Source organism: Protopterus annectens, chromosome 2.part1 (genome assembly GCF_019279795.1).
Source record: "Protopterus annectens isolate FY-2018-M chromosome 2.part1, PAN1.0, whole genome shotgun sequence".
NCBI lineage: Eukaryota > Metazoa > Chordata > Ceratodontiformes > Protopteridae > Protopterus > Protopterus annectens.
In genome coordinates, this window is record NC_056729.1 from 438,842,330 (window position 1) to 438,855,376 (window position 13,047).

At 42.2% G+C, this 13,047-nt stretch overlaps 1 protein-coding gene across 2 annotated transcripts in view; it reads left to right on the forward strand.

Moving 5' to 3' along the window:
* Positions 1 to 13,047, forward strand: part of EDNRA (endothelin receptor type A) — a 1,533,935-nt gene that overhangs the window by 234,242 nt on the left and 1,286,646 nt on the right. The window lies entirely within an intron of this gene.

Below are 13,047 nucleotides of genomic sequence, written 5' to 3' on the forward strand. Positions count from 1 at the left end.
ATATATATATATATATATATATATATATATATATATATATATATATATATATATCAGTATAAGTGGATTGTTTGGCTGTGCTTTTATGCTTTCGATGCACAGAGCTTAAAATCAAGCCTGATGACATTACTAAAAAGACTGAAACACTCATGCCCGCAGCTTGTGCGGTTTGGCTTTATTGGTCTAAAAGACTTAAAGGTAAAATGTCATATGCATTAGGAAGCCATGTAGCTGAAACACTGTATCTCCTTAATGGATCATCGCATGTATCCCATGAGCCTCCATTACAGCAGGGTTAATTTATCACACAGTGAAAACTTTAGCTTGGCCTCCATTACAGCAGGGTTAATTTATCACACAGTGAAAACTTTAGCTTGTTTGGGTTTTTCTTGTAGTTTTTTTCCTGCATTATAAATAAGACACGCTGGAGAGAGAGGTATGTGTCTCAGAAGCTACTCCTTCTCTGGATCAGGCTTCCAGACCATATGAAGCAAAGTTCTTTCCTGCAGTTATTCAAGAAAAATTGGGATCAGTGAGTGGGGAATGCAAAATTCCCCCAAGTCTGGCACCTATATGCTCCACTTAAAGAAATCCCAATCCCTCCGAGCTACACGCTGTAGGGACCTAAACCTTGTCACCACAATAAACAGAACATGCTGGAGGGATGGATTCCTGTCCCAGAGACTTCCCATACTCTGGAACAGACTACCTATCTATGTCAAACAGAGCTCCTCATTAGCACTCTTCAAGAAAAATCTTGATGATTGGATGGATAATAGGAAATTCACTCCGGGGATCACTTCTGTGGTTCTGCTTGACAGGGGCACAGGAAAATAATTTTCTTGGGTGGCAAAAGCCAGGGTACCTTTTTGGCTAGGCTTGTATAGGCCCTAGGGCCAATAGCCTAGTACCTACCTATGAACCTATGAACCTATGTCTTTATTAGAAATAAGAAGCTTCTTTAACATTTGACCACTTATGCCTAAATTTATATACCTCTGTGATGCCCACAGCTGCTGCCAATATGTGATGGCCACCAATATGTGCCGTCCCCCTTACTGGGTCAGTAATCAAGGAGCCTGATTCTAAACCACTGACACTGGAGAGGGAAGTGTACTTGGAATACAAATGGACACACTCAGTATTTCCAGGGGTCTATGTCAATTCTTCGAATGCTCACAATTTCGAACGTTACATGGTCGAGACCAAACATTCGAAATTGCAAGTGTTCGAAGATTGACTTTCAATGGCACCGTATGGTGCAGATAGGGAGAATTTCCCTTTTCTGCACTGAAGTGCGGTCTCGGAGTTGGTATATATAAGTAGGGGTGTGTGTTTTTCTTTTTTTTTTGATATTCGAACATCCAAATGTCGAACATTTGGTCTCGACCATGTAATGTTCGACATTTTGGATGTTCGAATATTTAACATAGACCCTATTTCCAGATGCAGACCTCTCTGTATCAAGTACAATTTCCCTTAAGAGCACACAGGGAACACACTCAGCCCAGGATCGGGATGTCTCTTTATCTGTCTCCCTCCAGGTTTGCAATAAGACTTCTCACTGGTACAGCTGTAGGGTTAGGTCTTCAGCCAAGTGTCCAATCCAAGTCTTCCAGCACCCTCTCTGTAAACCCAGTGCTTCATGTCCCTGCCCCAAGTAGCTGACACACACACACACACACACACACACACACACACACACACACACACACACACACACACACACACACACACACACACACACACCTGAGGAAGGTTGGTACAAGTTTACTAGCACTGCCCCCTTCTGCTCAGACTGTAAGGTAGTTATCACTGCCTCCAGACACTCTACAATCAAATACTTCTCAGGCCTTTAACAAAGAGTGTCCAATTATACTGTGAAATATTAATACTAGTACAAATGGTAGTAGTTCACCCCTATGACTAGACCTTCTGGAGTGGCCCACACAGTGTCACTAAATAAATATAAGGACTCTCAAATATTAAATACTTTCTATAAGGACTAGCCACAATAAAAGTTTAAATATATTTAATAAATAATAAAAGAGCATGAAAATACTGAATATATATTTAAAGTAAACCACAGAGTTCAAATCGCAGAAAATATTGAAATTAACATTGATGGACAGACTCATACAAATAAAGAAAAACACTCTCTGAACTAAGCTCCACTATTTTACTGACTGAATCTAAAAGAATTACTGTTCCCTAGTTAAGTTACTTGCTACCGCAAGGCAATATGCTGTGGGTGAGGGTCTTTCTAGTTAGGCTTCCCAAACAGAATACTCTTTACTATGAGATTTTTATTTTTATTGTCTAAAATATCATTTCCAAGAGGGCTGTAAGAATGACCTCATCTGGTCAACTGACTCTAAGTTCTCCCAGTATTCCCCTTTGAAGCTGAGACAGGAATTTAGCACAGCCAGCTGCAATACACACCTAAATGTTTATGGCAGTGCCTGGGGCCTTCCCTCTTTTAACTGAGCTAATGAACAAATGCTCTTTCCCAGACTCAGCATCTCCAGTCCCATTCTGCGCTGTGGAGTGCCATTTTAATAGTTTAACATCTCATTTACATTTCCCTTAGTTTCTTAGAGTTAACCTCTGCGGTGCCAGTATCCTGTATTAAAACATATACAGTTACTTCAGCTACAGTAATACATGTACATTTCTCTTCATTTCAGCAGGGTACACTGTTGATACACTTCAACACAACAAAGCTCACAAATACATTTTCAGCGAAAGCATCTGTACAAAATCAGTTTGATATACAAATGACATACAGTTATAATACATTTGCAACACAAGCATCTTGTATAAATCAGTTTGATTTTCAAAGGGCATATCAGTCTTTACAAAATCCAGCTGGCAATGTTGACACTTGTTCATATCATCACATCTGCCCCCGCTCCTCAAAGACTCAAGCTAGTTTTTCAAATGACCCTTGATAAACATTAGAGAAATAAGCCTATCTGGGAATATCTTACCCAGTCCCCTATCTTGAGAGACTGTCTGTGTTGGCGTTGCTGACCCTACTATGGTGTTGTACTGTCATGTCATATGCCTGCAATCCTAAGCTCCACCATAATAACTTGGCATTTTGCTGGCTGGCTCTATGTAGCCATGTTAAGGGACTGTGGTCTGTAACTACAGTGAATTTCCTTCCATACAGATAATACTGATGTTTCTGCAGTGCCCTTGCTATGGCTAGACATTCCTTTTCTACAGCTGCATAACATTCCTCACTGGGTTGGTGTCTACAGCTGAGATATATCACTGGGTGCTCTTCTTCCTCTGAGGAAACCTGGCTAAGTACAGCACCTACCCCATGGTTTGAAGCATCCACCTGCACTACAAATTCTTTGCTGTAATCCAGACTGGCTAATACACGGGGTCCTCCAAAAGCTCCTTTAAGCTTCTGGAATGCCTGCTCACATGCCAGGGTCCACACTACCTCATCTGGCCTGTTTTTCCTTATCAGGTCTGTGAGGGGAGCAGCTGTGGTATGATAATTGGGGACAAACCTTCTATAGTACCCTGCTCTCCCAAATAATGCCCTCACCTGCTTTTTGGTAATGGGGCAGGCCATGCCTGAATGGCTTCCACTTTGGCAGGTTCTGGCCTGATCTTACCTCTCCCCAGTCTATGTCCCAGGTAGGAGACCTCTGTCATATCCACCTGACACTTACTGGACTTAATGGTCAACCCTGCCTTCTGCAGTCTGCCCAGCACCTCCCTGACATGCTGAAAGGTGCTCTTGTCAGGAATGGTTGTAGATGGCAATATCATCCAGGTAAGCAATGGCATAATGTCCTGCTAGAATACAGTCTACCAGCCTCTAGAAAGTCACTGGAACAGTTTTCATCCCAAACGGCATCTTCATGAACTCACACAAGCTGAAAGGAGTCAGAAAGGCTGACCTCTCTAACCTTGAGAATCAAAGGTATCTGCCAGTATTCCTTGGTAAGATCAATAGTGGTCAGATACTTAGCCTCACCCAGCTGCTCTAAGGCTTCATCTCTCCTAGGCATGGGGTAAGAATCTGATTCTGTGTGACTATTTAGTTTCCTGTAGTCCACACCGAATCTGGTGCTGCCATCCTTCTTTAGTACCAGCACCACTGGGGATGCCCAGAGACTGCTGGACTCCTGGATTACTCCAAGTTCCAACATCTCCTGTATCCCTTCCCTCAGAGCCTGTCTGATTTGCTTAGCCACCCTGTAATGGACCTGCTTTATAGGTCTTTGGGGCCCTGTGTCCATATGGTGCTGCACCAGATGGGTGCACCCTGGTTTCTAAATGAACATGTCCCAGACTCCTGTAACACTACTCAGATTTCTCAAACCTGGTAGGAGATAGCCACTGGGATATTGCTACCCCTTCCACTGAGGTGTCAGTCTGAGCCTCACTGAGGAGATCAGCCACCAGATTCCCCCTCAGCCTCCTCCTGCCATTCACTGCAAATAATCAGCATAAGGGCCTCCTTGTCATGGTAAGGCTTCATCATGTTACTATGGTACAATATGTGCCCCTGCCTCCTGCCTCGCAGTTCTCCTTGTAGTTAACATGACTGACCTTCCTTACCACCTTGAAGGGTCCTTCCATAGCTGCCTGCAGTTTATTGTGTCTGACAGGCATGAGAACTATCACCTGCTGTCCCACACCATACTCTCTGGCTTAAGCATTCCTATCATACCAGATCTTTTTCTGCTGTTGGGCTCCTGACAGCTTCTCTTGGGCCAAGCCCCTGAACTCCCTAAGCCTTGTCCTGAGGTATAGGCATATGCCACAACAGACTCTTTGTGGGATTCACACTCACCCTCCCACGCATCAAGAATCAAATCTAGAGACCTCTCACCCAATGGCCATACAGCAATGCAAAGGATGAAAACCCTGTGGATTCCTGGGGCACCTCCCTGTACGTAAATAATAGATGGTACAAATATTTGTCCCACTTCCTCTTAAACTGGTCTACAAATGTCTGTAGCATGGTCTTTAGTGTAGAGATCTCCACAAGAGCATTAGCTGGGGGTCATGGGGGGGTGTCTTTAGGTGCTTCATGCCACAGTGCTCCCACAGACAAGCCAGTAAGTCTGACATGAAATAAGCACCTCTGTCAGTCAGTATTTCTCTTTGGAAAGCTACCCTGCTGAAAATCTTTAGCAAAGCATTTGCCACCTTCTCTGCCTCAATGGAGGGCAGAGCCATCACATCAGGGAATCTAGTACCATAATCGACTACCACTAAGATATACTTCTTACCTGTGGAACTTGAGGTACTCCAAAGCCCCACAACATCAATAGCTACCCCCTGAAACGGCTCCTCAATCACAGGCAAAGGCATCAAAGGAGCCTTGACCTGGTCTCCTGCCTTGCCTATCTTTTGGCACTACTCATAGGTCCTGCAGTACCCTGTGACATCCCTGGCAATCCCAGGCCAACAAAAGTCATGCATAATACGTCTCTTGGTATGCTTTATGCCCATATGACCTATAAAAGGAATCTCATGGGCTATGGCTAGAAGTGCCAGATGGTCGGCTCTGGGCACTACCAACTGCTGTATTACCTCAACTTCTAGCCCTCCCTCAGGGGTCCACTTTCTATACAGTAACCCTTTGTTCCAGTATACAGACTCCCCTTTTTCTTGAGACTCAGGTGACTCCCTAGCTACCTCCCTCAAGCCTTGTAATGTAGGGTCTGAGAGCTGAACCTGTCTCAACTCTTTCTTTGTAACTTTTCCCAGCTCCCCTTCCACAGGAAACCTGGAATCCTCTGAGAGTGGTGCCTCATTGTCAGCCTGGGTACTACTACTCACCCATGCCCTTGTAGTCACTCTGTCCAAGGGAACATCAGTACCTACCAGCAGCTATGGCTCATCTTCAAAGTCATTGCTACAGGGTAGCTCCCTTCCTGAAGTAGCCACATCAGCAGTCCTGTCTTCAGGTATGCAGTCTGTCTGAGTCTCCCCCAGGCTACCAGACCCACAGGCCTGTCTCCAAGCCTGACTGCATGTCACTGCATGCACACAAGGTACTGCATTATCAAAATTATTCCCTATCAAGACATCTGCAGGAATATCCTCAAACACACCTACTTTCCTTATTCCTTTCCTACCCTCCCAGTGAAAGTGAACTCTGGCCAAAGACATTTGGAATGTGATCCCTCCTAAAGCTCTGACTGGAGTGGACTGGCCAAGCAAGTACTGCTCCTCTTTAACCACTACAGGCTTCACAATGGTTATGTCGGACGCTGTGTCTCTGTTGGCAGTGGCCTGTTTTTCATCCACCAAATTCGGATATCAACTCTGCTGGTAGTTTGGCATCCCTGTTGTCTCCAGACAACTTACCACTAGCATTCTGTTACTCTCACTTGCTGGCACCACCACCTTTTGTTCCCTAACTTGCCTCCATGGACATCTGTATGGTACATGGCCCCACGTGTTACATTTAAGGCACTTAACCCTTGAACCGGGATGTGCACCTGAACTAGTGGTTTCTTTTGTTACTGGCAGACACTGTTGGGGCAGTTTAGGTACCCGCCATGGGTTCTCTTATATCTGTGTGCCACACTGGGTCTCCCTTTCCTGTGCAGTTATGCCCTGCATGCTAGGTATAGATCTCCATTTTCCCCCAGCTCATCTGCAGAGTTGCATTCCCTGTTTGCCAGCCAGATTATCCTGCCCTCAGGCAAAGTGCTAAGGGCCTGTTCCCTAACCAAAAGGTCTGCCAGCCCTTGAAAAGAGGTGACCTGACACTCACTCATCCACCTTAGTTCAGCAATATAATCACATACACTTTCATCTGCCTTGCTTTTATGCTCACAAATCTTTTTTTTTCTGTAAGATTCAGGTGTTAACTTAAAACATTGTAATAACCAGTGCTTAACTTGATCATAATCTAAACAATCAGTATCAGACAATTTAGAGACAACAATTATAGCTTTACCATTGAGTAAGTATTGAGGAACTGTACCCAGAGTCAACATTATTCTGTTTGCATACTCTTTCAAATATATGAATAAAACTAAGTTTCTCCATGACCCCGGTGAAGAGTCAGCATTTCCATTTCATGTTGCCTTTGCCTCTCATTGTCTTCGGCTTCCAAATGCTGCAGTCTCTCTGCTGATTCTACTTCAATCTCCAAACACTGCAGTGTCTCTGCTGATTCTAATTCGAAATATTTGGACTCCAGTTCAAGTCTCTTTAACTCCAGATGGATTTTTAAGTCCTCTGAGGAAAGGTTGAACTGTCCTGTTTCTGACAGCTGTATATCCCTGACTCCAGTCTGGTTGTCTTCTCGGTTGCTGCTCTGTGATGTAGCTGTAATTAAGGTTGCAATCATTTCCATTTTAGTCAGGTTGGAATGAACTAGTCCTTTAACTTGGCATAGCTCAGCCAACTGGTTCCTTGTCATCTTGTCATAATCCTCTGCTGACAACCTTGTGTGCTCTCCCTGACTAAGCTAACAAAAAGTAAATAAATAAAACTGTTGTGATATGAAACTCTGAATGTCTACTGTGTGACTGCTGAGAGTACAAACACCTTCTTTAGTGATCACTGCTTACAGGCTACAGGAGTTTGATAGCCACACCACTGCTCACCAGTGTGTGAGCATGTGATGGTCCCACCACTGTTACCAATATGTGATGACCACAAATGTGTGTCATCCCCCATGCTGAATCAGTAATCAAGGAGCCTGAATCTTCACCATTGACACTGGAGAGAGATGTGCACTTGGAATGCAAATGGATACACTCAGCATTTCCAGATGCAAGCCTCTCTACAATTACAGTTTCCCTTAAGAGCACACAGGGAACACACTCAGCTCATGGTCTGGATTCTCTATATCTGTCTCACTCCAGGTCCCCAATAAGACTTCCCACTGGTACAGCTGTAGGGTTAGGTCCTCAGCCAAGTGTCCAAGCCAGGTCCTCCAACACCCTCTCTGTAAACCCAGTGCTCTGTGTCCCTGGCCCAAGTACTTGACTCATATACACTGAGAGATTTGATTTGCATGGGCGCACGTGCACACGCACACACATACACGCGCACGCACACACACACACACACACACACACACACACACACACACACACACACACACACACACACACACACATCTACACCTGGGGAAGGCTGGCACAGATTTACTAGCTATGCCCTTTCTGCCCAGACTATAAAATAGTTATCACTACCACCAGGTACTCCACAATCAGCTATTCTAAGGCCCTTAACAAAGGGTATCCAATTATACTGTGCAATATTAATATTAATACAATTGGTAGTAGTTCACCAAGATGGCTAGGCCTTCTGGAGTGGCTCACACAGTGTCAACAAATAAATATAAGCGCTCTCAAAGGTTAAATATTTTCTACAAGTCCAGCCACAATACAAGTTTAAATATATTTAATAATAAATAATAAAAGAGCATGAAAATGCTGAATACATATTTAAAGTAAACCACAGAGTTCAAATCACAGAAAATATTGAAATTAACATTGATGCACAGACTCATACAAATAAAGAAAAACACTCTTTGAACTAAGCTTCACTATATTCCTGACTGAATCTGAAAGAATTACTGTTCCTTAGTTAAGTTATTTACTACCACAAGGCAAGATGTTGTGGGTGAGGATCTTTCTAGTCAGGCTTTTCAAACAGAATGCTGAATACTGTGACGGTCCTCTTTTTAATATCTAAAATATAATTTCCAAGAGGGCTGGCAGAATTACCACATCTAGTCACCTGACTCTAAGCTCTTGCAATATTCCCCTTCGAAGCTGAGACAGGAATTTAGCATAGATGGCTACAATACACATCTAAATGTTTATGGCAGTGCCTGGGACCTCCCCTCTTTTCACTGAGCTAATGAACAAAGGCACTTTCCCAGACCCAGCATCTCCAGTTCCATTCAGCACTGTGAGGTTCCATTTTAATGGTCTAACAGCTCATTCACATTTCCCTTATTTTTCTTACAGTTAACCTCTGCTGTGCCAGTATCCTGTATTAAATCATATACATTTAATTCAGCTGTAATAATACATGTACATTTCTCTTCATTTCAGGAAGGTGCACTATTGATACACTTTGACACAAGGAAAGTTCACAAATACATTTTCAGTACAACCATCTGTGCAAAATCAGTTTGATATACAAATGACATACAGTTCTAATACAGTTCTAACATAAGCATCTGGTATAAAGCAGTTAGATATTCAAATCACATATCATTCTTTACAAAACTCCAGCTGGCTATGCTGGCATTTTCCCATATCATCACAATCTCCACAAAACCTAATATCTCTTGGAAGCATAGCTAGGCTTAAAAGAGCCCTTTAAGGTCGTTAGACAAATATTTTCTTATGATTAACTTTCCACTAACTTTAGACATAATTTATTTGAACTGTGTTAGTGGTAGTGTTACAGAAAAAGGTTTTGTAAGGTAAGGTGTTGGGTCGGGGTTAGGGAAAGGAACAAGGTTAGGGTTGGCACACTTTAGTAAGGTTGGCCTAGGGGCTTCTGCGTCCTTGTTTCTGATAAGAGAACCCAAGTTGCCATATTTTCATATTAAAAGTATAAATCCGCAGAGTGTTTTTAAAGCTTACACCTGGAAAATCTGACAGGTGAATTAATGGATTATGTGTACTAGTTCAATAATTCATACCTCTCAGCTATCCAGAGTTTCACAGAATGTCCAGATATCTGCCTCATATGTTTGTTGTGTTTCTCCAAAAATTGTGTTTTTTGTCAAGTCACTGGTAAATCATTGAGAGCTGGAAAATAATGACATAAATTTGAGTTTAAGACTTCATATCCTATGTAAAATTAGTGCTAATGCAAAACCTGTTATTCTAGCAACTTTCTAAGTTTGTAAGAGCAATATTCAAAAACTGTCCCTATTTTGGGGTCTTTGTCCCCCCATTATTTATGGCTTTGTCTAGATTTCTTGCTCTAAAAGGTTGAGAGGTCTGCAAGGCATATCTTAACTTAGAACAATTGAATAAAGTTCATTAAAATTATTTTTTTCACAGAATAAACTATATTTTCTGAAAAGTACAATAAAATTATATAATCAGCTCATATACTAATGAATCAGAAAAAAGGTAAGCTTATTTTGTGTATTGGTCTGTGAAGTCTCTTAAAAGCAGTATGTGTGTCATTGTACAGTATGTATCAACAAAGCACATGTGATGTTAAGTACACGTTTTTATTTCCTTATTATGAATTAATACTTAAAAAAATATGGATTGTTATGTAGAACAAGTTTAGTGGGGGTTTCACATCTCTGCACAAGGAGGAGTAGCTCATGGCATGCATCAACTCTTCCATGCATGCATTAAGCTCTTAGCCACTTACTTCATTGCCAGTTTAAAAGTAATGCAGGCAGTGCTTGACCCGTGTCTGTCTCAGCTCCATGTGCATGTGCTTCCTGTCTGCCCCTTAAACCTTCAGTCTGACATGCATATACATGTTGCAGTGTAATGTCAGCATAATTAATATTGCAGTAGTAGTAATTCTTCATGTAGGTAGCATTTCAGCATAAATATACATTGTTAGCTAGGATTCAGTATGGTCAGGAACTTTTTGTACAGAATTTTCTGTTTAACAATTGTAAGAAAATGTGATTACAAAGCATATAACATCTTTACTGATATTAAAGAAAGGAAAATCATCTGGGAAACATGTTTTATGAATTATAAGCCAAGAAATGTCTTCTCAGGATGCAAGGAACAAATAAAGAGCTGTACTAGTGAGAGTTTTTATCAGTATTATCAAAGTATAATGCTGAGCCTGGCAGAACATCCCCCCCACACACACACACACACACACACACACACACACACACCTGGAAAGTGTTTGCTGTGGTTAAGGAGGCAAGCACAAAGAACACTTGGGATCCATATCAAAGTAGGGTTCAACATGAGTTCATCACAGAACAAAATTACAAAAAGGTGAGGACCCTGAAATTCAGAGAAACTCAGTTATCCAAGGCAGAAGAAACATCTCACTCACTATCTGAGAATAAAGGAGAAGCTGGACAGAGAGAAAAGACACCTGTACATGAAGAGCAGATGCAATGCTAGTGTAAATGTGTTACTGCTGGAGTCCTCAGTGGCATTGTTGGTAAGGTAAAAGTAGAAGGGTTGTCATTTAACCCATTTTTAACCATAGATGAGTTAACTCAGAACCTGATAACAATATCACATCACTGGGTGACCATATGGCAACATTTTATCTGTATGTACTGCCTATTGAGATTTTTGAAAACCTTATATTAATCATGTGATCTCCTTTATAACTTGTCTATTTTTTTATTTTTATTTTTTTTTACTTTCAGGATGCCTGAGGAATGGCGAAAAAGTGTTTAGGTACCGATTTTTAAGAATAAGGGTGATGTGCAAAGCTGTAGTAACTACAGAGGGATTAAATTGATCAGTCACAGCATAAAGTTATGGGAAAGAGTATTGGAAGCGAGGTTAAGAAGGGACGTGATGATTAGTGATCAGCAGTATGGTTTCATGCTGGGAAAGAGCACTACAGATGTGATGTTTGCTCTGAGACTGTTGATGGAGAAGTACAGAGAAGGTCAGAAGGAGTTGCATTGTGTTTTTGTACACTAAGAGAAAGCATTTGACAGGGTGCCTACAGAGGAGTTGTGGTATTGTATGAGGAAGTCAGGAGTGTCAGAGAAGTATGTAAGAGTGGTACAGGATATGTACGAGGATAGTGTGACAGCGGTGAGGTCTGCGGTGGGAGTGACAGGTGCATTTAAGGTGGAGGTGGGATTACATCAAGGATCAGCTCTGAGCCCTTTCTTATTTGTAATGATGATGGACAGGTTGACAGACGAGATCAGACAGGAGTCCCTGTGGACTATGATGTTTGCAGATGACATTGTGATCTGTAGTGAGAGTAGGGAACAGGTGGAGGAGACCCTGGAGAGATGGAGATATGCTCTAGAGAGAACAGGAATGAAGGTCAGCAGGACTAAGATAGAATGTATGTGTGTGAATGAGAGGGAGGATAGAGGAATAGTGAGGATGCAAGGAGTAGAGGTGGTGAAGGTGGACGAGTTTAAATACTTGAGCACAATAGTTCAGAGTAATGGTGAGCGTGGAAGAGAGGTGAAAAAGAGAGTACAGGCAGGATGGAGTGGGTGGAGAAGAGTGTCAGGAGTGATTTGTGACAGACGAGTACCAGTAAGAGTGAAAGGGAAGGTCTACAAGAGGGTAGTGAGACCAGCTATGTTATATGGGTTGGAGACAGTGGCATTGACAAAAAGGCAGGAGTTTGAGCTGGATGTGGCAGAGTTAAAGATATTAAGATTTGCACTGGGTGTGACGAGGGTGGACAGTATTAGGAATAAGTATATTAGAGGGTCAGCCCAGGTTGGAAGGTTTGGAGACAAAGCCAGAGAGGCAAGATTACGTTGGTTTGGACATGTGCTGAGGAGGAATGCTGAGTATACTGGGAAAAAGATGCTAAGGGTTAAGCTACCAGGTAACAGGAAAACAGGAAGGCCTAAGATAAGGTTTATGGATGTGGTGAGAGAGGACATGCAGGTGGTTGGTGTGACAGAGCAAGATGCAGAGGACAGGAAGAAATGGAAACAGATGATCTGCTGTGGCGATCCCTAATGGGAAAAGCCGAAAGAAGATGATTTTTTTTACTTTCAGGGTAAACTGTTCAGCAGAACTCTAGCTAGTTAGACTTGACATGTAACTGTGATTCACTATAACTAATGACAGAGACTGTCTGAAGGCCATTCAAGGCTTGGGCTGATACAGAACCACTAAGGGAGGTACAACACCCCTGAACACAAACATTGTATTTTTACTGATATTATGTTTTGATGGGAATTATAACTACACTGGACTACCAGTACAATCACAGTCAAAACGTGGTAGAGATAGCTGTTGAATCAGAGAGTGCGTATATGCTCACATGCATCTGAGCTTGTGTGCATGCAGTGATAAGTTTTGAAGTTACTTTCAGTAGAATTTCACTGACTTGGTTACACTGAAACATTACATGTGAGCAAAATCA